Genomic DNA, 26478 nt, shown 5'->3' with positions numbered 1-26478 from the left:
CCTAAAGGATGAACTGAACCTTCCTCGGGTCACTGGGGCAGGGCCACACCATGTCGGTGGTCACCCCCAACCCGCTGGAAGGCCCAGCCGATGACCAGACCATCGCTAGCTCCTATGACGGCAGGATGGCCGGTGGCTCCACATTGGTGCCTGCCTCGACGGGGTAGGGGATCCCCACCTCCTCGACCACATGGCCTGTCGACGGAAGTTTAGCCTCTGGCCTGGCCGCGTCGCCCCCCTGGCACCTCCAACTCTGACTAGGAGGGTTAGCCGTGTGTCCCTCTGCCAGGTGAGGCAGGGAGCCCGGTCTCCCTCCTCTCTTCCACCATGACGATTGGGGGAGGGACCTCAAGGGTCACCTCCGACCCAATCTCCACCGTCGCCACCGGGATCGCCGCCATCACCATCGCCGCCGCTGCCGCAATACTTGTGACCGACCGAGAGAGCTCGACCCCCGGATGGGAAGGTCATGCCACCACCAGTCTACTCTCCCTGCTGCTCACCATGGCTCGCTGCAGGGTGGGTCTCCACTCGTCCCGCATGGTGGTGGGGCGATGCTCAATCCCACCAATACCTGGCCGCTGTCAAAAAGGTTACATGTTAGTCACACTCAAAACACTCAACTGTGAGATAAAAGAAACACGGGTACATACCTAGGCGCAAGGGGCAGGGCCCTGAAGCCCCAACCCACCAGCAATGAGCCTACCAGACGAGGACCGCTCGTGGGTCATGACCTACACCCCCTCATTTCGACCGAGGGGGGAGTCGACCTGGCTGGTTCTTGATCGGCCCACGAGCCACCGTGACCTCCAGCTCGAAGCGCGTCCACCGGAGGAGCTAGTGGGGTGTCCCCCCATTGTAGGTCACGCATCGGCGCCAGCCCCAATGATGCGGGGGTGCGAACCCGCTCCTCCGACCACCTGGCCTGCCTCACCACGCTCGGAGCAAGAGGGGACAAGGCTGACGATGCCTCCGAAGGGTGCGGTGACCGTGTCTGCTTTGCCTCTCGCTCGCCGATGGCGTCCGAGCTTGCGGCGTGCTTCCTTGGCATGGGAACATCGCCACGCCTCTCCACATCCCACCTGCTGCTGGTAGATGTGGTCGCAGGCTCACGACACTCTGCCGAAGTCACGACGACGTCCCGGTCTCCATCCTTAGGGGAGCTCACGTCGTCATCCAACTCCGTGGGCTCCTTCAACTCGAGCTCCGCCTCAACGACGCTCCTACTTTTGCCTGCCCGAACTCATTAGGCGATCTCCTTCTCCTTCTGGTGCCGACACTAAGCCTTCTCAGCTCTCTTCTTCTTCTTCACATCCGCCACCTCCTTCAGGGTGGCATGCTGAGCCACGCTCTCCAGCCCCTTTGGAAGATGCGGCCAGGACTTGTAACCTTCGACTCCCTATGAAATGGACGACTCAAAGTCAAGATACAGGAAAGAAAAAGGGAAAAGAACATGGAATAAGGAGAGGGGAGCATACCAGATTGGACAGCTTTGAGGCATGAAGAGGTCTGGGCTTTTCGTCGAGGGACTCTTTGGGCCTTAGTCGCAGCACCCGGTGAAGTCCGCTCCAGACTTTGTCCTTCACCAACTCCTCCGACGACGTGCGATCAGGGTCTGTCGGGCCAGTGTACATCCACATTGGCCATGTCCTTTCCGCCAGCGGGGTGACCCGATGGTGGAAGAAGGTGTGGAACACCCGTAGCCCATTGAGGCCATGCTGCACCAGCTTCTAGAGCTCTGCCCCAATGATCTCTATCTTGGTCTAGCGGCTGGTAGGGCCCTACGACCAACTCTCTCACCTCTCCAGCCTTCTACCGGTGAATGGTGGGAATGGCGCCTCCACTAGGTTCCTGATGTAGAACCACTCCCCATGCCATCCCCGATTGGAGTCGCAGGGGGAGTACGTGGGGTAGGCACCCGATGAACTCGGTTTCTTCTACAGGATGAAGCCCCCCACCGGTGTGGTCCTAGATGGATCCCCCTCTGATAAGGCTCACCCGGAGAATAGCCATCGAAAGAAGTCCATGTGCGGCTCCATCTCGAGGAAGGCCTCACAGATGGTGACAAAGCCAGCGATGTGCAGCACCCTAGTTGGATTGAGGTCTTGCATCTACAGGCCCCACTCATTGAGGAGCCTGTGCAGGAACCAGTGCATGGGGTATCCTAGCCCGTGCTCGTGGAAGGCAAGGAATGAGACGACCTCGCCGGCCCGAGGTCACGAAAAAGCCTCCCACACAGGAGCCCTCCAGTGCTCCACCTCGTTCGGCGGCAGTAGCCCCTTCTCAGCAAAGGCGGCCAGCACTGACTTGCTTACATTGGATGACCTCCAGCTCAACATCGCGCCTTAGATTTATGAATAGATCTATGAGTTTTCCTCTCCCTCGCTTTATCTTCTCTCTCTCTTAGGAACCGCCGTGGCACATGAACGCACTTGGCGAGAAGGAAGAAGGAGGAGAGGCGGCAGTTGGAGAATAGGTGAAGGAATGGGACGAAAACCATCTCTCTTTCCCTATTTATGGAGGAGACATAGCGGTTGGAGAAAGGTGAAGGATTGGGGCAAAAAACCCTCTCCCTTCCCCTATTTAATGCAGATGGGAATGCGATGGGACACGTCCTGACTGATGGGATGCGCCCTACCCGACGAGACGGCACCTGGTTAGACGGGATGTGGCCTGGGCATGGCCCACCACTACCGCACGCCAGGTGCAGGAAACAAGGCTCAACCGCTGGCAAGCGGCCCTCCGCCTTCCCAGGCAAGACTTGGAAGGACCCAACAATGGGATCTCCACCTAGGAGAGACCAACGGGCTTCTTGAGTCGATCGGATGGCTCAGGTGAACGCCGATAGACAGGTAAGGAGCAGAGGGATGCCCCATGCGGGCTAGGCCGTCTCTGCCACGAACGGTGGACACGAATCCTGGTCGGACACATCCAACAAGAGCTCCTCAAACACATCACTCGAGTCCTCAACATAACTTTACCGAAACCTTTTATTTCATTTATTTGCACGATCATTCATTCATCATTTCTCATACATGCATTCACACATTCAGCCATGCACGCATTCATTCATCCATCCCATGCATCCAAAGCATCGCATATGCAGTTGATGCATCACAACTCTTCGTGTTGCGTCACGAAGCGGTAGTTGCCTCATTCAACATGAGCAACGACCAACCGAGGTTCGAAGGCCGACCCACGAAGGGCTCGAGGCCGCCTTGCATCAAACAGAGCTAGGGGAGAAAATGCAGATGAGCCCTAGCGGCCCTCACCCGATATGCTCAGAAGTAGACAGGTACATCTCAACTTCTCGTTCGATCCCATGGTTGTCCCTCGGCTATGCCCGACACCTAGATCTACGAGTCCATCTCGCCTGAACCCTCGGCACGCCCGACGCCTTGGTTGGTGACTCCAACTTACCTGATCCCTCAATGCGTGACTCTGACTTGCCTGAACCCTCGGCATGCCCAATGCCTTGGTTGGTGACTCCAACTTGCCCGATCCCTCGTTCCACGACTCTGACTCACCCGAACCCTCGGCGCGCCCGACGCCTTGGTTGGTGACTCTGACTCGCCTGATCCCTGGATCCACGACTCTGACTCGCCTGAACCCTTGGCGCGCCCGACACCTTGGTTGGTGACTCTGACTCACCTAATCCCTAGATCCGTGACTCTGACTCGCCCGAACCCTCGGCGCGCCCGATGCCTTGGTTGACGACTCTGTCTCGCTCGGTCCCTCGGCCATGCCCAAACGCCTGGGTCCACGCTCCCGGAAACGATGGATCAGAAACTAGAAAGAGGAGGTTACGCCCACCAAGGTGCACTCGCACGCACCCCCTGACAAAACCCCTAAGGCGATTCTGCCTAAATCGCTTGGGCGCTCGGGGCTACACCCGCGGGTGCGCTCGCGTGCACCCGCTGTCGAAACAAAAAATTCCCCCATTGGCAACACGAAAACCCCCGGACAATTCTACTCGAATCACCTGGGGGCTCGGGGGCTACACCCGTGGGTGCGCTCACACGCACCCGCTTTTGAAACAAAAAAAATCCCCCAGATGATTCTACCCGAATCGCCCGGGGGCTTGGGGGCTCCTATCGGGTTCATAAACCTAGTGTCCCCAATGGACCTGCTCCCCAGCAAAAGCTCGGCCTAGCAGACGACATTGCGAATGATGCGCAACTCCTGGGCTAGCCCAAAACCCTAATGATAGGCCAGAAGGGCGATCCAGTCTCCGACCAGAAGGCCTGGCCATGGAGGAACAACGCTCGCTTCCAACTTCGACCTGCCTCTCTGACCGGGAGGCCTGGCCAAGGAGGAACAGCGCTCGCTGCTGACTCCGGCTCGCCTCTCCGACTAAAAGGCCTGGCCAAGAAGAAACAGCGCTCGCTTCCAACTCTGGCCCACCTCTCTGACCGGAAGGCCTGGCTAAGGAGGAACAGTGCTCACTTTCGACTCTGGCCCGCCTCTCTGTCCGGAAGGCCTGGCCAACGTCGCTTCTGACTCCAACCCATGTCTCCGACCAGGGATGCACTGAACCTCTGCTTATAGCTCTTCTCCAACTGGCGCAGTCACAACAGACTAGGACCAACCGACCGAGGATGCCCGCTCGGTGAGGACCCAGAAAACGGGTAGAGCAAGTAAAGCAGGGCGCTCAAGTCAACTGCAATACCAAGGACCGTACCCTACACACCTGCAGGACAGTACCAACAGGGCATATCAAAAGGGTGCCCTGCAACCTTCTAGGCATGTCAGAACCCAAGTAGTGTTATAGGTGCCAATGTTTGCCCTACAGTGTTGTGGGCGCCATCAATTCCCATACTAGGCGAACACGGTAAAACCCCCCACATGCGTCTGACGTAAACATTATTGTGGGCGCCTACAACCATCTTGTACCCGATGGCGTGGGCAACAAGACTTAGCAGCATACGTGCACACTCTCTCTCTCACTTGCAAGGCAATCCCCTTCATCTATAAAAGGGGATGCGCTCTCTCCCAAACAGATCGATCGATTCGAACAACAACAGACGGATCACTTCGATTCACTCTCTGCTAGCTTTAGACACTCTAAAGCTACATGGAGCACACGCTCGAATACCCAATGCATGTAGGAGCTCCCATCACTCTTGGTCCTTCAGTCAAGAGTCCTACCGGACCTCTTGCACCCCCATCTTACTCCCTCTCATTTGTAACCCTACAGCAAACTTCGAGCACCTGGGCTCAGGAATAAAGTCACCGACCAACTTAAACTAGACGTAGGGCACATTGCCTGAACTAGTATAGACCCTATGTCATTGAGTGCTAGGCCACATCCGATTACAACATACGGCAAAACTACAAATATTTACTTGTTGGTCACTTTTCACACCGACATTTGGCGTCGTCCGTGGGGAAGACGCCATGTCTTCACGCTTTGGGTCATCGGATGGCCTACTTTTCCACCATCTTTGCCATGGCAGGCTCAAGCGATACGACTCGCTTTGGCTCGCCGGAGTTTCCCACACTCCCACCTATTGGGATGTGGGTTTCTCCCGTCTTCGAGCCATCCTAGACCTTTTGCTTCGGAAGTCTGGACTTTGTCGCCGATCGGCTCGGCGTGCTTCACCTTCGCGAGAAGGCACTTGTCCCTGCGCCCATCGGAGGAGAAGCGCCCTCCACCGGCTCTGGGCCACCCGACGACCTTAACGATGAGGCGCCTGCACTTTGCTCCGAGCCCATGCTGGGCTCAAACCCCACTATGAGTAACGTACGTTTTGTTCTTTACTCGCTATTTACTATTTTCCACAGATTATCTGGAGGGACCCTGTTGTCCCCACTGTGACCGCCATACGATCGGTTCCCCTATGGCCTCGTGTCCCCCATGGATGCATACGCACGGGGGCTCCGAAAGATGCTAACGCCACCCCCTCTCACATCCAAATTCGTGGGGATGGCGAGCTACGCTCCCGCCTCTTTCCACGACCTCGTGGATGATGAGGTTGAGAGTAACGGCTCTAGCATCGGCGATGTGGCATTCAGCCACAGGCTGTCCTAGGAGTGCGCTATGGAGGACGCCCCGGGGTAGCCACCGGTGGTGGCAGAGTCCCTGCAGACTCATACCCCTTCGGACCCTCATGTGGAAGCCCTCGCGTGTGCGCAGGAGCACGGCGAGGAGCTACAACAAAGGCGACAGAACTAGCCTCCACCTGCGCCAGCGCACTCAGTGTAGCATGCTACGCTGCGCACGTGTAACCCGGTGAGCGGAGCCCGGGGGCGCGCCCGTCAGATCCAGCGCAACATCATGGATGGGGGAAACGATCCCCCATAGGTCGCTCGGGCTGGCCAGAACATCGCCACTGCGACGATGCTTTTGCGCGGCCTTCCTAAGCCCATCGACCCCTAGGAATAGGCGATCCACTGGAACCTCCGGGCGCTGGTGGCAATGTTTTCCTAAACGGTAAACGGTCTTTATACGGTCGCCCTTCGTTTAGCGTTTAGGCTGTTTACATGGTGTTTAAACGAGGTTAAACGGTCTAAACGGTTTTTACTTTAAAAAATACATATAATTATATATGTGCATGTAAAAAATCAAGTATTCTAGCATTTATACATATTTATCCGAGTAAAAATCAAGTCTTTTGGTATGTATATATATTTATGCATGTGAAAAGAACCAAATATAGATATTTATGCATGTAACATATCAAGTGTACACATTTATAAATATAATAAACTTAAGTATACAAATTTATCCATACAAAACTAAACTAGATTTACCTCGTGTTTGCCTAAACAACCGTTTAAACAGCTGTTTAGCCCGTTTAATGTTGTTTATCTCCGTTCCATTTGGCCGTTTAGACCGTTTTTCCAGTTTTTTGACCGTTTAAATGGTCAACCGTTTAATTTCCGTTTACCGTTTACTGGCCGTTTAGGCCGTTTAGGAGAACACTGGCTGGTGGAGACCGCCGTCATTCAATAGGCGGAGAGCTCCACGTCGCGACACAGACTCAAGGCCTCTATCCCATCCGTGGGAATGGGGGCGCACCAGTCTAGTTGCTCCATCCGCTCAACTCTACAACCACCGAGCGCGGCATGGGAGGCCATAGCTCACCATGGCCTGACCTGGCGCCCGCTCCACACCGACCCCCTGTACGTGAATGGCTCGGGCCGAACCGAGATGTTCGCAGCGTCATCAACAACCGGTGTCAAGTCCGGCATGATGATGACGTCCATCATGCGGCGGTGAGAGCCGACGGCACAGGCCCTGGCCGGACCATCAAGGGGAGCGGTGAAATGCACTCCAGGCATGGTTGCCGGCTGGACGACCAAAGTCCTAGCCCAGATGGCCTGGGACCGTAGGCCTTCGGTCGCCGCATCTAGAGAGCACCGTTCCCATAGCGCTTCCGGCCACCTACCAACATCGCCAAATACACCGCAGAGACGAATCCCGGTATATGGCTCGAAGACTTTCGGCTCGCCTGCCGAGCTAGGGGAGTGGATGATGACCACTTCATCATTCAATACCTCCCCATCTATGTGGGGGAGCATGTTCGAGCATGGCTCGAACTCCTCCCACCTGACAGCATCCGCAACAGGGCAAACCTCAAGAGGGTCTTCGTTGGGAATTTCCAGGGGACATATGTCCGCCCTGGGAACTCCTAGGACCTCAAGAGCTACTAGTAGGAGCCCATTGAGTCCCTATGGGATTACATCGGTAGGTTCTCAAAACAATGCAACTCCCTTCCTGATGTCGTCGACGCGGACATCATCAGTGCGTTCCTCTCCAGAACAACTTGTGAGTCTTTGATCCACAAGCTTGGTTGTCTGAAGCCCCGTACCACCTGCTACCTACTCAACATCACCACGAACTAGGCCTCTAGCGAGGAGGCAGTCGGAGCAGTCTTTAGCGGAGGTCGGGACAAGGGCAAGGCCAAGCGCGAGGATCAAGACGAGGGCCCCTCCACACAGAGGGGCAAAAAGAACAAGAAGGATCATCGCCGACCGGCCAACTCCACATTGGTCGCCACGGCTGATCGTGTGGGCAAGCAGCCCCAGTAGGGCCTGCCTGACCAATTCAACAAGCTCATGGAGAGCCCGTGCACCAACCACGCCTACCCCGTCAAGCACCTCTACAAGTACTGTGAACTCCTCAAGCGCTTTCTGCGACAGGCCAGCGGGACGAAGGAAGGAAAGGGCAAGGAGGCAAGGCGGGCAAGGATGGGGACAGCTTTCCCAATCCCAAGGACTGCATCATGATCTTTGGTGGATCTAATGCCATCTACTCCAAGCGTCAGCACAAAGTATGCTACAGGGAGGCATGCATCGCCGAAATGACCGTTCCCTCCTTCCTTAGCTGGTCGGAATCTGCGATCACTTTTGATCAGAGGGACCATCCATCCCATGTCGCTAGACAAACTTTTCATCTTGATTTTATGTTGTTGGTGTACTATTCTAATCTATAGTCTTTGTTTGGTATACATGATTGCTCCTAGATGTTTGTATGTTGCTGTGTTGATCGAGTATAGATGGTTTGCAATTCGTGGGTGATCAAGAGTTCTATTTTGACGAGCAGGATCAGCAGGAACGCTTTGATCAAGGCAAGTGTAACATGGGATTATCCTTGTTTTCTATTCACCTTAATACATTTAATTCATGATTGCATGTGTCACCTTGACAAGGATTTTCTAGAATTGAACTTATACCTTGTTTCCTATGAATTATGCATTGGGTAGCTATTGCTAGTGCTCAACTAAACCATGATCTTATAACTTGACTAATGGTATATGCAATAAACGTTAAAACATGACTTTTTAGCAACATGAAAACAGGGGGCTAGAGTATTTAGCTACTTTCTAAATGCTCTAGATTCCTCTCTCTAAGGACTTATCTGTAAGTGATCATCCGAGACTTACAGTACAGCTGTGAGGGTCATATGGCTCTGGCTTTATCTCAGTACAAGGACCTTTTCTAGCTTGTTAGAGGTTACCTTTATAGCGCAAATGGGGTGTGCTTCGGGTTGGGTGTAGTGCGGCCTCTGTCCTTGTGTGTATATCCTGCGCGGAATGTGCCATCGAAAAGGGGAGCCCTACATTTGCAGGGCACAAAAACCTAGCGTCCCTAACTTGTTAGACGAACCTTTGAAAGGCTTCATAGTGTACCCTGCCTGCTCACCTTGGAAGTGTTTTGGGAGTTATAAATCCGGGCATATGGGTAATCACAACTCACAGTGAAAGTGTATAACCTCTGCAGAGTGTAAAACTGTTTATAACAGCCGTGCTCATGGTCATGAGCGGCCTTGGAACCCTTATGGAACAGGTGATCACTATTATATCACTTGTTTATGCTATTCATTAATCATGTTTACATTGATTATGAGTTTTACTTTGGGATTATGACAACTTGATGCTACTCTTATGCTAAAATTATGACAATTAAAAGCTAAACGTTGTTAAACCTGTGTCAAGCTTTTTGAGCCTCATGAACCCCATGTTATATTGCTGAGTACGACATGTACTTACGCTTGTTTATTTTTACTATTTAGAAAAATCCCGGATGGGTACTAGATTGCTAGAGTATGGAGAAGTTAGGCTTGTGATCAACCAGTCACTTGTCCATGTGAAATTAGAGTCTTCGCCTGATGAAGAACGGAGTGTCTTTCCGTTGTTTGCAGTCTAAGGTTATATCTCTTGTAATAGTACGTTATATTAAGCATTGTCTTTTGATATTACCCCTTATTTGTAGCTATATGTAAGATTTTACTTCCTGTGCTCATATATAGTGTGTATCTGGTTTTATCCTTAAAACCGGGTGCTACACATAGGGATATTTACCATAACGTTATAGTAAATCACATAGTAAGGAGTTACTATAATCTCATAAATTAGTATAGTAATTATAGTGGCTACAGAATAAGTTAATTTATAGCTAGATTACTTTGAGCTATATATATAATACCTGTGAACTTAGTTTGGTTAGATTCTTTGTACGTAGGGAGGCTAGCTAGTGCACAAATGGGAACGTTCATGCATGTATGTGCAACTAGTACGGTTGGATTTTTTGATTAAACCAAACTATAATTTCATAGGGCCATGCAACTAGCTAGCTAACTATAATTTCAAGAATTGTTTAAAGTTGTTTTGTCCTAAACAGGGTAAATAACAACTTCAGTAGTAGACCCAGCGCGTGCGGAAGCGCGTGCAAGCTCGTCCGTCGGTAACTGAGGGCACATGGGGATGCAGAGGTCCGCTAGAGGTGTGGGCGCAATAGAAGATGTGTGAACGGCTTAGCAGATAAATAAGAAGAAATAGGAGACAAAAAAAAAGAGCAAGAGAAGGGCATTACAGTCATTTCATTATTTTTGTCTGTCATGAGGAGCTAATTTGCTAAACAATTCATGAGAACAGCTTCACTTCTACCGATAGAGCTACACATACACTAGTAGAGAACAGATCTTTGATCCTCGGTCAAAATGGGCTCTAGTCCCGGAATTTTTTTTCTCCCGGGACTAGAAATACCTTTAGTCCCGGTTGGTGGCTCCAACCGGGACTAAAGGTCCCTGCCCAACGGCTACTGTGCCAGACAGAGGTGGCAGGGACCTTTAGTCCCGGTTGGAGTCACCAACCGGGACTAAAGGTCTACTCCCGGGCCGTGGCTGCGCCCGGGGTTGAAAAGTTACCTTTAGTCCTGGTTGGAGCCACCAACCGGGACTAAATGTTCTCCCTTTATATATCGGCCATCTCCTTCTTCCTCCTCAAGCCCGAGCTCAGCACATTTTGAAGCTCACTGCACTAGTGTTCTTGCTTCCTCCCTCCCTCCATTGTTCCTCCATCCATTCTTCGATTCCTCCGTCGATTTCTTTGATTCCTCCGTCGATTCTTCAGTTGTAAAGGTTACCAATCTCATACTCTCATTTTTCACCATTGTCTTATGCCATTTTGTTCACTATATATATATATGGTTCTTTATTGTGGTTTTTTTCATTTGTAAGCAATTTGAGCTTAAAATCACTTCAAGCTTGCATATTTACATGAAAGAAGGTTAAAGTATATATAAATATAAACTTAGAAAATAGTTAGAAAATTATAGCAAATCCGTACTAGTTGAACTTGCGGACCGTGTTCAGCTCGCCGAGCATGTTCTCTGCCGAGCGGTAACGGACGTCAAGGAGGAGCTTTGATTCTACGAGGGAGAGCGACAATGGTCGTGAAAGACCGTGTTCCCTTACTCGTAGAATCAGAGCTCTTCCTTGACCAAGTACGGTGCCGTCTGGTGGAGAAATGCTCGCCGAGATGATCACGTAAGCAAGGTCAACTAGTACGGATGGTTATTTATTCATATGTCCCGATATCGTCGCAATAGTCTGTCAATCACCGTACCTAAACGTAGTATATATAAATATAAACTTAGAAAATAGTTAGAAAATTATAGAAAATCCGTACTAGTTGAACTTGCGGACCGTGTTCATCTCGGCGATCATGTTCTCTGCCGAGCGGTAACGGACGTCAAGGAGGAGCTTTGATTCTACGAGGGAGAGCGACAACGGTCATGGAAGACCGTGTTCCCTTCCTCGTAGAATCGGAGCTCTTCCTTGACCAAGTACGGTGCCGTCCGGTGGAGAAATGCTCGCCGAGATGATCACGTAAGCAAGGTCAACTAGTACGGATGGTTATTTATTCACATGTTCCGATATCGTCGCAGTAGTCTGTCAATCACCGTACCTAAACGTAGTATATATAAATATAAACTTAGAAAATAGTTAGAAAATTATAGAAAATCCGTACTAGTTGAACTTGCGGACCGTGTTCATCTCGGCGATCATGTTCTCTGCCGAGCGGTAATGGATGTCAAGGAGGAGCTTTGATTCTACGAGGGAGAGCGACAACGGTCGTGGAAGACCGTGTTCCCTTCCTCATAGAATCGGAGCTCTTCCTGACCAAGTACGGTGCCGTCCGGTGGAGAAATGCTCACCGAGATGATCACGTAAGCAAGGTCAACTAGTACGGATGGTTATTTATTAAAACATGTTTTTGAGCTATAATGTTTTAAAAAATGAGTATAGAGATCTAGATAATTTTATAGTTTCTTAATTTTATTTGTTTATAAAAGGAGAAATTTATAGTGTATTAAAAAATGAGTATAGAGAGTAGATGGCAACTGCTTCCGGGTCCTCGGCCTCTCATGGGTTTCCAAAGCGACTTAGGCCGGGCCTCCCTCTCATTCCATACGGCAAGTGTCGTGATTAGACGAAGATTGTGATGGAGTACCGAGTGAAGAAGGAGGGTCCCAACAAGGATCGTATCTTCTACAAGTGTCCGGATCGCAATGTGTGTTATTTTATCGTATTTAATGATTATGGTTAGTTTATACCTATTTTCATGATGGTTGTGATTAAAGTTCTAATTTTTTGTTTTAATTTCAGTGGAATGGCAGTGGACGATGTTCAGGCTTCTACTGGGAGGAAGAGTATGTTGAACTCGTGCAAAAATATCTTACACAACAGGCAGATACGGCGGCTAATGAGGCAGTGATCCAGCAGAAGAAGCCCAAAGATGTTGCACAATCGGGGGATCTATCTGTTTTAGTTCAGATTGGTCGCGAAATCCTTGTGCTCCTGAAATGTATTTTAGCTTTAGTTCTTTTAGTGGTAGTTGGGATTGTCTACATTGTAGCGATGCTTTCATAAATTTGTATCTTTTGTGGTGGCACGCATGTTGTATAAATAATTAATTATGATCTAGGTTTTAATATGATATTTATGTCATGTAATGCAGATGAGCCGTCATTGGATGTATAATGCTGATGGCCGCTCCCAAGAGTTCATTGACGGCGTGCATTCTTTGTTACGTGCGGCCGAGGCAAACAAACGCGACGGTTTCATGTGCTGCCCATGTGCCATATGTAAGAATACGGTGGAATATCCTTGCTCAAGGACTCTTCATTCACACTTGTTCAAGTCAGGTTTCATGCCAAACTATATTTGTTGGACAAAGCACGGAGAAACCGGTGTTGTAATGGAAGAAGGTGAAGAAGAACAATGGGACGACAATGATATTATTCCCGATGGTGCGTGCTTCAATGATACTGCAATGGAAGAAGCTGAAGAAGAGGTAGCCACAGAAGATGAGCCGGCTGATGATCTTTCTCAGGTCATTCGTGACGCACAAAGAGAATGTGAAAGTGAAAAGGAGAAGATCAAGTTCGAGCGGATGCTAGAAGATCACAAGAAATTGTTGTACCCAACTTGTGATGCAGGGCAGAAAAAGTTGGGAACCACACTAGAATTGCTGCAATGGAAGGCAAAGAATGGTGTATCTGATAAGGGATTTAGAGAGTTACTAAAAATCCAAAAGAAGATGCTTCCGAAGTACAATGAATTGCCCGCCACTACCTACGAAGCAAAACAAGTTGTCTGTCCTATGGGGCTAGAAATAGAGAAGATACATGCATGTCCTAATGACTGCATCCTGTACCATGGCAAAGAGTACGAGAAATTAGATGCATGCCCGGTATGCCATGCGTCGCGGTATAAGATCAGGCGAGATGACCCTAGTGATGTTGAGGGCGAACGTCCGCGTAAGAAAATCACTGCCAAGGTTATGTGGTATGCTCCTATAATACCACGCTTGAAACGTCTGTTCAGAAACAAAGAACATGCAAAATTGTTACGATGGCACAAAGAAGACCGTAAGGTAGACAATATGTTGAGACACCCTGCTGATGGGTCCTAGTGGAGAGCAATCGACAGAGAATTCCCGGAGTTTGCAAATGACGCAAGAAACTTAAGGTTTGCTTTAAGTACAGATGGTATCAATCCTTTTGGAGAGCAGAACAGTAGTCATAGCACTTGGCCTGTTACTCTAAGTATCTACAACGTTCCTCCTTGGTTATGCATGAAGCAGAAGTTCATTATGATGCCTGTGCTCATCCAAGGCCCGAAGCAACCTGGCAATGACATTGATGTGTACCTGAGACCACTTATTGACGAACTTCTCATTTTGTGGAATAAAGAAGGTGTACGTGTGTGGGATGAGTACAAACATGAACACTTTGATCTGCGAGCATTGTTGTTCGTAACAATCAATGATGGGCCTGCTCTAAGTAATCTTTCAGGACAATCAAACAAGGGATATAATGCATGCATACACTGCTTCGGTGATATTAGAGGTGCATTCTTGAAAAAATGTCGAAAGGTCGTGTACCTTGGCCATCGTCGATTTCTTCCTACAAATCACCCCGTAAGAAAGAAAGGCAAGCATTTTAAAGGGAAGGCAGACCACCTGACCAAGCCTCGCAACCGAACCGGTGAGGATGTACTCGATATGGTCAATGATGTGAAAGTCGTCTTTGGAAAAGGACATGGAAGCCAACCTGTTCTGAAAGACGCTAACGGTCACGCACCCATGTGGAAGAAGAAGTTCATATTTTGGGACCTACCCTATTGGCAAGTCCTAGAGGTCCGTAGCTCGATCGACGTGATGCACCTGATGAAGAATCTTTATGTGAACCTGCTAGGCTTTATGGGTGTGTATGGAAAGCCTAAGGACACATTTGAAGCACGACAGGACCTGCGTTGTTTGAGAGAAAGAGACAACCTGCATCCAAAGAAGACAGATGATGGACGCCATTACTTACGTCCTGCTAGCTACACTCTAAGCAAAGAGGACAAGGAAATCATGTTTGAATGCTTAAACAACATCAAGGTACCATCTGGATTCTCCTCGAATATAAAGGGTATTATAAATGTGCCAGAGAAGAAATTCTGTAACTTAAAGTCCCATGACTATCACGTTCTCATGACGCAATTACTTCCAGTTGCATTAAGAGGAATTCTACCTCCAAATGTATGTCTAGCCACCGTGAAGCTATGTGCATTCCTCAATGCAATTTCTCAGAAGGCAATTGATCCAACTGATCTAGCTAAACTACAGAATGATGTGGTTCAATGTCTCGTCAGCTTTGAGTTGGTGTTCTCTCCTTCCTTCTTTGATATTATGACATACCTCCTAGTTCACCTAGTCAAGGAGATTTTCACTCTCGGTCCTGTGTTCCTACACAACATGTTCCCCTTAGAGAGATTCATGGGAGTCCTGAAGAAATATGTTCACAACCGTGCTCGCCCAGAAGGAAGCATCGCCAAGGGCTATGGAACAGAAGAGGTCATTGAGTTCTGTGTTGACTTTATTCCCGACCTTGACTCGATTGGTGTTCCTGAATCGAGACATGAGGGGAGACTAAGCGGAAAGGGGACACTAGGGAGGAAAACATATATTGGTATGGATGATGATTATTTCAATAAAGCGCACTACACAGTTCTATAGAACTCCTCTTTGGTAGATCTGTATATTGAGACACACAAGGATCTCTTACGATCTGAGTTTCTAGGGAAGACTAAAGCTTGGATTACGCGTAAGCACATGGAAACTTTCGGCGGTTGGTTGCGAAAAAAATGTCAAGGTGATGAGAGCATCCATGAGCAACTATATTTATTGGCTATGCAACCATCATGGCATATCATCACATACAAAGGGTACGAGATAAATGGGAACATATTCTACACAGTAGCCCAAGATAAAAGGAGTACCAACCAAAACAGTGGTGTCCGCATAGATGCCACAGACCCGAATGGGAATAAGCAGACATATTATGGACGCATAGATGAAATATGGGAACTAGAATATGCACCTACTTTGAAGATCCCATTGTTCAAGTGCCAATGGGTCAAGGTGACCGGAGGCGGGGTAACAGTAGACAATGAGTATGGAATGACAACAGTAGACCTTAGTAATATTGGGTACAAAGACGAACCATTCGTCCTTGCCAATGATATGAATCAGGTGTTCTATGTCAATGATATGTCTACCAAACCAAAAAGAGGGAAAAACGATAATGACTCAACCAAAGAGCCAAAGCACCACATAGTTCTTTTAGGGAAAAGAGTCATCGTGGGAATTGAGGACAAGTTGGACATGTCAGAAGATTATGAAAAGGATGACCGAATTCCGCCCTTCAAAGTGAACAAAGACCCTAGCATCTTGGTAAATGATGAGGACACTCCATGGTTACGAAGCGATCATAACCAAGGGACATACGTAAAGAAGAAGTTCACTACTGTGCCCACTTGATGATATAGTGATTTAATGTAGTGTGTGTTTGAGATATTATGTAATAATTGTGAATTCAGATGTTTATTATGTCATGTTTCAAATTAAATCAATGTTTGATTTGGTGGGATTTCTCTCTCAAAAAGGTAAATTAGGATACTGAGTGATGAAAAATTAAAATATTAACGTTAAAATCATGTGAAAACAAATTTTCTGTCCAAAACCAATAGTTTTAATAATTTTAATTAAACACTACATTTTTGCATTAACGAAATAATAAATATTAGTTACATTATGTTTTATAATTCTAACAAAAAATAAAAAAAGTTAGGTTATAGATTTTTCCTATGTGCAATAAACAAAAAGAAAATCCATATTTTTAACAAAATAATTTTATGCCTTTTATTTAATTTACTATGTATTTAACAAAAACTATTGCATTTCTATTGTATTTAACAAGACTATTGCTTAAAACAGGCGGGAAACGAAACTGCAGCCCACCTTTACTCCCGGGTGGGAAGCCCACCCGGAAGTAAAGGTGGGCTGCAGTTTCGTGGCCCGCCAAAAAAAACCCTTTACTCCCGGTGCGTGTTACCAACCGGGAGTAAAGGTATAGTAAAGAGACGTTTACTCCCGGTTGGTAATACGCACCGGGAGTAAAGGGTTTTTACTCCCAGTTGGTGGCTGGCACCGGGAGTAATTCTCTCTGATATATAACCTCCAGCGCCTGGCGCAGATCGATCCGCTCGTCTTCTTCCTCGTCGAACACCGCCGCCCTCCTCGCGCCGCCGTCCGTTCGCCTTCCGTGACACCGCCGCCCTCTTCTTCCTCGTGCGGCCTCCACCGCGCGCGTCCGTGCCCCTCCTCCGCGCGTGACCGTGGCCCTCCACCACGCCCTCCTCCGCGCCCGAGGCCCTCCACCGCGCCCGTGGCCCTCCACCGCGCCCGAGGCCCTCCACTGCCGAGCTCTAGGTGATATGTTCGTCGATCTCTTTGTACATTCTCTTTGTACATTCTCAGACGAGGCCCTCCACTGCCTTTGCTCAATAGAAGAATTTTTTCTATCTTCATAGATCAATGTTTGTTAATGAAATTTTATCCAAATATATTTATGTAGGGTCTTTTTTTTGAAGGATTTGTTGTAGGATATATAATATGGTCAAATAGGAACTCAATTTGGATTGTAAACTAAGCGTTTTTTAGTTTATAAAAAATATCACATGTGATGATGTAAGCAGTTTTGGTTGGACTTGCATGCATGGCTACAGACAATGAAGGAAAACTTCAACGTTTCTTCATTTGTGAACTTTGAATATACAGATATAATATATTAATGTTGCTAAAGTAATATGAGCATTAAATATTTTTTCAACTTTATATCATAGCATCAGAGATCGCCTGTAGAAGAAGAAAATAAATTCTTATCATTTCGGAAATAGTAATGGTTATATTAGCAATAAGACACATATACTTACATTTCATAATGACTTATACTTACATTATCAACATAGAATTTTCTCATATGATGAATGACTACATGGTTCACATGGTACATAGGATCACAACATCACGCACCGACACCGCCCTGGCCCGCCTCACGTCGTCGTCAGCACGCCGGCCCGCCTCATGTCGTCGTCGTCAGCACACCGGCCACCGCGCCGACACGCATATATACATCATTTGTATTCATATGCATGTATATATACGTCGCGGAGCACCGCCGCCCTCGTTCGCCCATGCGTTTCTATGTATACGGCGGAGCACCGCCGCCCTCGTTCACCCATGTGTACAGACATATATACGGCGGAGTGGAGCACCGCCACTCTTGTCACACCGCCCTTTCTCGTGGCCTAGTTGATCAACATTCGTATTATCGTTATCGTTAATGCTAAACAATCACACCAGGGCGAACCGCGCTGTTGATGTCACCGACATGGTTCGCCCTAGTCACCGACGCAATTTGCCCTCGGCCGTTTATGTATAGCCCTAATTCGCCCTAGTACCGACGTAGTTCGCCCTAGTGTGGCGAATTGCATCCATGGCCGAGGGGCAAGATTTAATAATGCATATTGTTCGTAGATTTTACGCATGTAAGCAAAGATTTGACGTACTATATATTGGTTTTGTTTTTTGAAGCTAGATGGCCGACCCGAGAAACATGGATGAGGAGGAGTTGATGATGAATTTGATCAACACTGGCACTCAAGTTGCCGGCGATGATGGTGCTAAAAATAACGTGCAAGAGGATGCAGATGACGGGAGTCAGTACTTAGCTCTTGAACAAAATGAGCAACAACATATTGGCCAAGTATATATTTTTTATTATTAGCTATATATATTATCATATGTCTTATATGTGCTCATGACATTAAAAATAATGTTTATGTTTTGTAGCCCTCTGGATCGACATCAACAACTACAACGAAGAGTAAAAATGTTCGAGGTCCCAAAAAGCCATTGGAGGGCTGCTTCATCATCTCGGAGTTCAATGTGGATACAGGAGAACCGGGGGGGCCGAATAAAATGAAATTTGTGCACCACTGTGGTTACCTTGTACGGGACTGGCTCCCGATTAGTACCCGTGAATGGAAGAAGAAGACCAATGCTCCTCATATCAGTTTTGTCTTCGATCGTGACAAGGCGTTAATTTGGAAAGATGTCTTGGTACATTTCATGCTCCAAACAGATGGTTATGATGATATAATAGATGGTGATGAATTGAAGGAGCGAGTTAGGGATTGGGCAATGAAGAAGATGGCCACCCAGTTTTAGACTTGAAAGAAACACCTATACACGATGTATGTCAAGAAGAACATAGCACCAGATTTTACTGTCCTAGGCCCGATCTCAAAGTAGAGGCCCTATTGGGATGAGTTTGTACAGTACAAGACTTCGGAAGAGGGTGTGAGTCGGGTGATAAAGAACCAACGTAATGCCCAACAGAAGACATACCACCATACCTTGGGATCAGGTGGCTACCCGACTACCATTAAGAAGTGAAACAAAATGGAAGCAGACCTTCTTGCCAAGGGTATCAGACCAGAATCACTCTAGTGGGGAGAACGTGCAAAGAATTGGTTTTTCGGTCATGGGGGAACACTAGACCAGGAGACAGGGAAGTGCGTTTATGGCGCAAGACTACAAGAAGCAGCAGAAAGATTGTTTTATGCTCAGAGAGCTACTGCTAGTGGTGCGTTCAGGCCCAACAGAGAGAAGGATGAGCTGACATACACCATCGGGACTATTGAACATGGTGGCCGAACTAGAGGCAAAGGAAGTGTCTCGTGGGAGCATGGATTCCCTCAGGACAGACCTTCCTACAGAAGTCGCCAGAGAAAGAAGGAAGAAGAGGCACAGCGGCTCCAGAGGTTGGAGGAAGCGGTGCGTGAAGCACAGGAGCGGAAAAAAAACCTTGAAGCGAGAATGCAGGAGGAAATCAGAAGGCAAGTGCAAATAGCAGTGAGTGCAAGCAAGCAGGCATCAGAGCCAGGAATCAACATTAGCCAATCTGTTCAGTTGAAAAGCAGCTGCGCTTCCACGGAGATACCAAATCAAGGGGACACAGGACTGCGCTTCCCTGTGGATGACGTCACTGAACCTTGTACAACGTGTGAGCTACACATTCCGAAGGAGAATTCCACAATCAAGGTGGCTATCGGTCTTGTTAATCCTATCGACCGAACCAAGACACCAAGGATTCATGGGAATATAATCCAAGAAGGATATGCTACCATCTCGGTAGATAAAGCTGAAAAAGGTTTTAGTGATTTGTCTCTTGACATTCTTGGAGGTGATGGCGAGAAGACTCTAGGAGAAGCGGAGAAGACATTCATTCTATGGCGCAAGCGCTACATCATCATTCCAGGGATGTCGGCTCCACCTCCTCCTAAACTACCTCACCATAGGTACGTGCGGATGAAAACACTACATCATTAATTTGTATTGGCTTAAATAATTAACAATCTGCTCATAATAATATGTCATTCCTTTTTTTGTAGCAGATCCTCCCCCAACCTAAATCCAATTGTTCAATCGCTAGATCATCATAGTGCACTATACGATGACATTGTGTTGGAAGGCGAGGCTGCATCCACACCATCTCCAAGGAGGTCTCCAACACCGCAGCCACCACCTCCAAGGAGGTCTCCAACGCCGCTGCCAACACCTCCAAGGAGGTCTCCAACGCCTCCCCCGCCCCCGCCTACCAAGAAGCCTAGCAAGAGGCCAGCCCCTCAAACGAAGAACCAGTCCCCGCTTGCAAAGAAAGCCACCGTGAAACCAAGGGCTATTCCCAAAATAATATCTGAAGAGAAGGAAGAAGGAACTGATGCATATAAAAAAGACATGTCTAGATTCTATGACAAACTTAAAATGAATCAAGAAGCAAGGAGAAACCCGGAGAAACCGTACTTCTTCGTAGCTCCAGATATTCTAAGAAAAAAGGTGACTTCTTATCAGCAACAACAGCGGGAATCTCGTAAGCCGTCCAAATCAACGTTATCGGACTATGACCGCACTCTCACCAAGTCAATTGAGGCGGCACAGAAAAAGAAGCGGGTAGGGAAAGGAGTTGCCCAACTCGGACAACAAGCGCACCAATCAATCCCCCCGCTAGTTGTTGGTAATGAATATGGTTCGAATTTAGGATTAATGCATCAGGCAAACATACCTCCGGATGTCGATTTGGATCACCTTGGTGAATTTCTTGATGAGACTGGTCTCGACCTTTACCAGATGTTTGGTGATGGAAACATTGAGAGTGCGGCGGAGGTTGATATTTGGAAGAAAAAATTTGTACTAGGCCAGAGTCTATACAACCCTCAAGCCTTATCTGATCTGGGGACGCAAATGTACCTGCTAAACAAGTGGTACATGCAGGCGTCTACCAGTGGAGACTTCTGCGTTGGTGTCAGAATTAGAGACGAACATTGGTTCCGTGGCGATGATGTTATGTATGTTGACTTTGCAGAATTTCATCAACTATGGCACCTGACCTCTCTGGACAAAGTTATCATTAGCTGCTATTGCCTATAAGTAATAATTCTTTCGATCTATTATTAAACTCATCATATGTGTGTATATGCATATAAATTATCCTAACAAGTACTATATATATGCAGATTTACAATGACAGAGCTCAGAAAGGAAGGCTGCAATGAAATTGGTTTTGTTGATCCCCATATAGTATTCAAAGACCCAATTTCTCCAAAGACTAATTGGAAGTCTGAGTCAGAGAGTAACCTCATGAACTTCTTAGTGAACCAACGCCACAAGAAGGATATACTCCTTCCCTATAACTTCAAGTGAGTGTTAATCATATCGATCATCCTTAATGGCTCATATGTTGATTCTAGTTAATTAATGAGTGTTATGCGTTATATCCTATAAACACATGCAGCAATCACTGGATATTGATGGACATCGATCTGGTGAAAAGTCACTTGATAATCTATGACTCGATGAGAAAACCACAACAAGACTACCAAGATATGATAGATATTATCCAGAGGTAATTTCGGGATCTCTAGCAACTATATATACACACAAACATGATGATTAACTATATCTGATGACGTGGCAAATTTTTTATTGGGCAGTGTTTGGAAAACCTTTATTGAGAAGCAACACATGGAAAAATGCAAAGCGCCACTGAATGTAATCCCTTTGAAAGTAAGTCCCCTGAATCGCATCATCTTTATTAATTAAACATATAGCTTTCACCAGATCACCAGATTGGATGACAAATCTTTTTCTCATAAAGTGGTGTCTGAGGCAGGAACAGGGGAACAACTACTGTGGTTACTATGTTTGCAAGTTTATCAAGGTGCTCTCCCAAAGAACTCCTACAGAGAGACTCAAAGTACGTTAAAAATACACTATATATTCATTTAATTATTATTATTGATTGTGTTACTATGTCTTTATATATATATATGTACATATATTAATTTATTTTCCTTTAATTCAAACCTGTAGACTCGATGGTTGGAGGAAAAGGTCATACGGCAAGACCAAATCAAAGCAATTCAAGAGTCTATAGCCGGATTTTTTAATGAGTAGGTCATCGATTCCAAGGACGAGTTCTACTTCGACCCAACACTACCATTGAAGCCAAGCTAGAGGATGAGAGGAAACTTGTTATGTCACAACAACTGTAATGTAATCTTTTGTAATATATGCACATGAAATAATATAATGTAAAATACACATATGCATGCATGCATGTAAATATATATATGATGCATGCATGCATATATATATATATATATATATATATATATATATTTCTATGCTTGAATTGTGTGATTTAATATGTTCATTGTGCTTGAACCGAAACATACTATACGCGCGTATAAATGTATAATTAGCAGCGTACAATACGACTTCGAAAACCTATTTTGAAAAGAAAACAAAAAAATGAAAAGAAAAAAAAAAGAAAAAAACCTTTAGTCCCGGTTCGTATTACCAACCGGGACTAAAGGTGCCGGCCATCGTGGCATGTCAGGAGGCACCTTTAGTCCCGGTTGGTGTTACCCACCGGGACTAAAGGTCCTCCTTTAGTCCCGGTTCCTGACCCGGGACTAAAGGACCCCCCTTTAGTCCCGGATGCTTGGTCCCGGGTGGGGAACCGGGACTAGAGAGGGTTCCCCACCGGGAGTAAAGCTCGGTTCTCTACCAGTGATAGAGCTAAAAACAAAGAAAAAAAATTGCTTCACTAATGAACCTGAGTTGTGCTAAATTGGACCTTAATGTAGGTGAGCCCACAGGCTCTCTAAAAGTCCTACAAATTACTCTTTTGTGTGGTCTAAAATTTAAATACAGAAATATCAATTTTTTTAGGATGGGCATATTGTTATGAAAGTATTGTGTAAAATAAATCTTGTGATGCCAATTTTATGTTACCAATGTAAATAGAATCTTTGATAATGAATATTAAATTACTAATAATTAAGAATAAAAAGTTGTTTTAAATTATTAATAGTTAAGGATAAAAAGTTGTTTTAGGATAAACCTTGATAGAATAATATATTGATTATGATCAAAGAAAATATGGTATAAGCACCGGGTTAAAAGCTGATACTAATCCTTGGGCTACTCTTGTATATATGAACAAACTCATGTATGCAAGGTCACAATAGAGGAACGTAGATAGTGCTGAACACAAGAAGATCATGGCTTTCTTCCTCCTATTCATCTCGTCCCTTCTCATTATCCTCATAACCACCTACATCTTCCAACCGCTCATCCCGCCGCCTACCTCTCGGTCCTCGCCGACTACTCGTCATCGGCAACCTCCACAACATCGGCAAGGACCCGCACAGAGCGTTCGCCCGCCTCGCCGACCGCTACGGCCCGCTCGTGTCGGTCCACCTCGGCGTCGTCCACGCCGCGGTGGCCTCGTCCAGCGACGACGCCAAGGAGATCCTCCACGTGCACAACGCCGACCTCGCCGGGAGCGGCAGCATGGACGCGTGGCACGCGTGCGGGCACCACGCCAACTCCATCATCGCGCTGCCGCCGCGGCGCAAGTGGCGCGCCCTGCGGAAGCTCTGCACGGAGGAGCTGTTCACGCCGCGGCGGCTCGCCGAGCAGCGCGCCGTGCGGGAGGAGAAGGCGCGCGAGCTCGCGCTCGCCGTGTCGTCGGAGGCCACGGCCATGGGCGGCGGGGCGCCGGTTGCCGTGGCCCGCGCGGTGTTCCCGGCGGTGGCCGGCGTGCTGTGGCGGAGCATGTACTCCGAGGACCTGGACCCAGCCGCCGCGCGCGAGCTCGGGGACGTGGTGCGGGTCTGCGGGAGGCCGTGGTGGTGGCCGGGACGCCGAACCTGTCCGACTACTTCCTGGCGCTCGCGGCCGCCGACGTGCTCGGAGTGAGGCGCCGGATGGAGAAACTCGTCGCGTGGACTTATGGCGTTATTGACCGGCAGATAGACCTGCGGCGGCGCAGTCGGGCGGCCGGCGAGCTGCGGAGGAATGACTTGCTGGACGCCGCGCTTGACATGGAGGGCCAGGTGGATGGGACGGAAGGATGGGTGATGAACCAGGAGGCCAGGCCGGAGAGGAATGTTCATGGACTTGCTCGTCACGGGAAGTGGATCGACGACGAGCACGATAGAGTGGGCAATGGCGGTGCTGCTGCTGCACCCACGGTGCATGGCGAAGGTGCAAGACGAGCTGCGACGAGTCGTCGGCGCAAGACACTCCAGCTGCACCCCAAGGTCCCCATCGGCCTGAACAAGGCGGAGGCGACGGTGGAGGTCCAAGGCTACAGGATCCCCGAAGGAACGACGGTGTACGTGAACATCTGGGCGATCTGCCGGAGGGAGAAGGCGTGGGGCGATGACGCCGACGAGTTCGTGCCAGAGAGGTTCGTCGGCAGGGACGACGGCGTCGGGTTCTTGGGGAACAGCTTTGAGCTCATCCCGTTCGGCGCCGGGAGACGGATCTGCCTGGGGTTGCCCCTGGCCGAGAGGATGCTGCACCTCATGCTTGCCTCGCTGCTGCATCGTTTCCAGTGGGCGGTTCCTGATGATGGCCGAGGTTGTGAGGCCGACGGCGGCGTCGGCATTGACATGGCGGAACGGTTTGGGCTCGTGCTGTCCATGGCGACGCCGCTTCGTGCTGTGGCCAAGAAAGTACTGTAGGAAAGTGAGTGTAATTATTGTGTGCTGATTGCTGAATTAATTGTGAACGCGCATGCGCCACAAACATGATCGGCACTTTCATTTGGTTAGCAGAAAGATCAGTAGAAACTGAAAATCCAGCAGGAACAAAGCTGCTCAACGGCAATCCCATCGTGATCTTGCATTCCTATTCCTACTTATAATAGTTTATAAATTTGTGTAGGTTTCATTTGGATCAACATCAATGTGTGCTCACATGCCACAAGAAGCAACGTGTGCTGGGTTGAAGGAAAGCTTTGTGCTCGGCGGCGTCCCGTCCATCGACAGTCCACACAATGGGCTCAGTTCGTGGGCCTATGGATATTCGCGGTCCATGAGGACTGTAATCAACCTTATGATTAATGGGCCGACCTGGTGGACTTACACTCGTACTATGGTCATAATGCAATGGGCCTCTAGGCCTGTGGAAAAATCTCAAAGAAGCCTGTTCTTGTATGGTATTGAATTTGTCTGATTCATGATTGAGATTGGTTCCTGCACAACCTATGCTTGCGTATTCATTCAATTGGAGATATTTAGGAGTGATTAGATTCTTAATCGCCGATCATTTCGAGATGTGAACCTAAGCAACATGTTTTGAGCTAACCTAATGCAACCAAACTATAGTAATATGGTGAAATATTTAAGCAACTTTATCAACAAAAAAGATAAAAGATCATTCATAATGTTATATAACTTCTTGACATGTGTTAGTGAATTCTAGTGGCCAAAGTATTAAATACTAGTACTTAAAAAACTTTGAACATTAACACAAACCAAAAAAAAACTTGTGGTAAGTACTCCCTTAGTACCAAATAAGTATTATTAGATTTATCATGAAATATATTTTTATATTCTACCAATTCGGTGTCATAAATATTAATGTTCTTTCTTGTAATTTGGTCGAACTTAAAATTGTTTGACTTAGGACAAACCTAAAACATTACTTGTTTTGGGACGGAGGGATTATTAAGATTATTCTTTGTAATTTATATATATGAATGTATTGACAGATAAAATAACAGTAAAAGCCTAAAAGGTATTGTAGTGAGACAATGACCCCATCTTAAAAAGACACTGAAAATGGTGCAAAGGCGTCTTGCCACAAGGATACTGTTAGTCCCCGGCGCCGGCGGCGGACGGAGAGCAAGAGGAAGAGGAGTTGAGAGGGGAGGAAGAAGCCGAGATGGGTTCGCCGCTGCCTTGACGATGGCAGGATTGGGATAATTGAAGGTTAAACTGTGTTCATTACATGGATAGTGCCCTCCACTTCTTCAGCTACCACTTATCTTGGTTGGCTCGCAGGCTCAGCCTGTTACACGCCCACTGCGGGTCAAACACTTTGGAGCTCCTGGGCTGGGTCCGTATACCTCTTCTGGGCCTTGGCTCCCCTTGTGTATCACCCGTATGGTGGGCGCTGACACCCCCCTCCCTTGAGGACCAGCATGTCCCCATGTTGGCGCATTCGGGAACTATTGGAACAGGGCTTCGGCATTCTCCCAGGTAGCAAGCTCCGGGGCGAGACCAGACCACTTGACCAGGACTTGGACAATAGAACCATCACCATGTGGCTGAAGGTGCCGCTGCAAGATCTACTCAGGCACCTGGAGACCAAGGTCAGTTTCAGGAAGATGAGTCGATACCTGATACTTGCTGGAAGGAGCCGGCCGCAACAAGGACACATGAAAAACCGGATGTATAGCCGAACTTGGTGACAACTCTGGTTGCACGCTCAGAAATGA

At 47.8% G+C, this 26478-nt stretch overlaps 1 pseudogene; it reads left to right on the top strand.

Annotated features, from left to right (window-relative positions):
- The first annotated feature begins 327 nt into the window (after nucleotides 1-327).
- LOC136481106 (ferruginol synthase-like) lies at nucleotides 328-26478 on the top strand (annotated as a pseudogene).

This window comes from Miscanthus floridulus, chromosome 9 (genome assembly GCF_019320115.1).
Source record: "Miscanthus floridulus cultivar M001 chromosome 9, ASM1932011v1, whole genome shotgun sequence".
In the NCBI taxonomy this organism is placed as follows: Eukaryota; Viridiplantae; Streptophyta; class Magnoliopsida; order Poales; family Poaceae; genus Miscanthus; species Miscanthus floridulus.
Note: the sequence above shows the minus strand (reverse complement) of the source record. Positions and strands in the feature narration are given on the sequence as shown.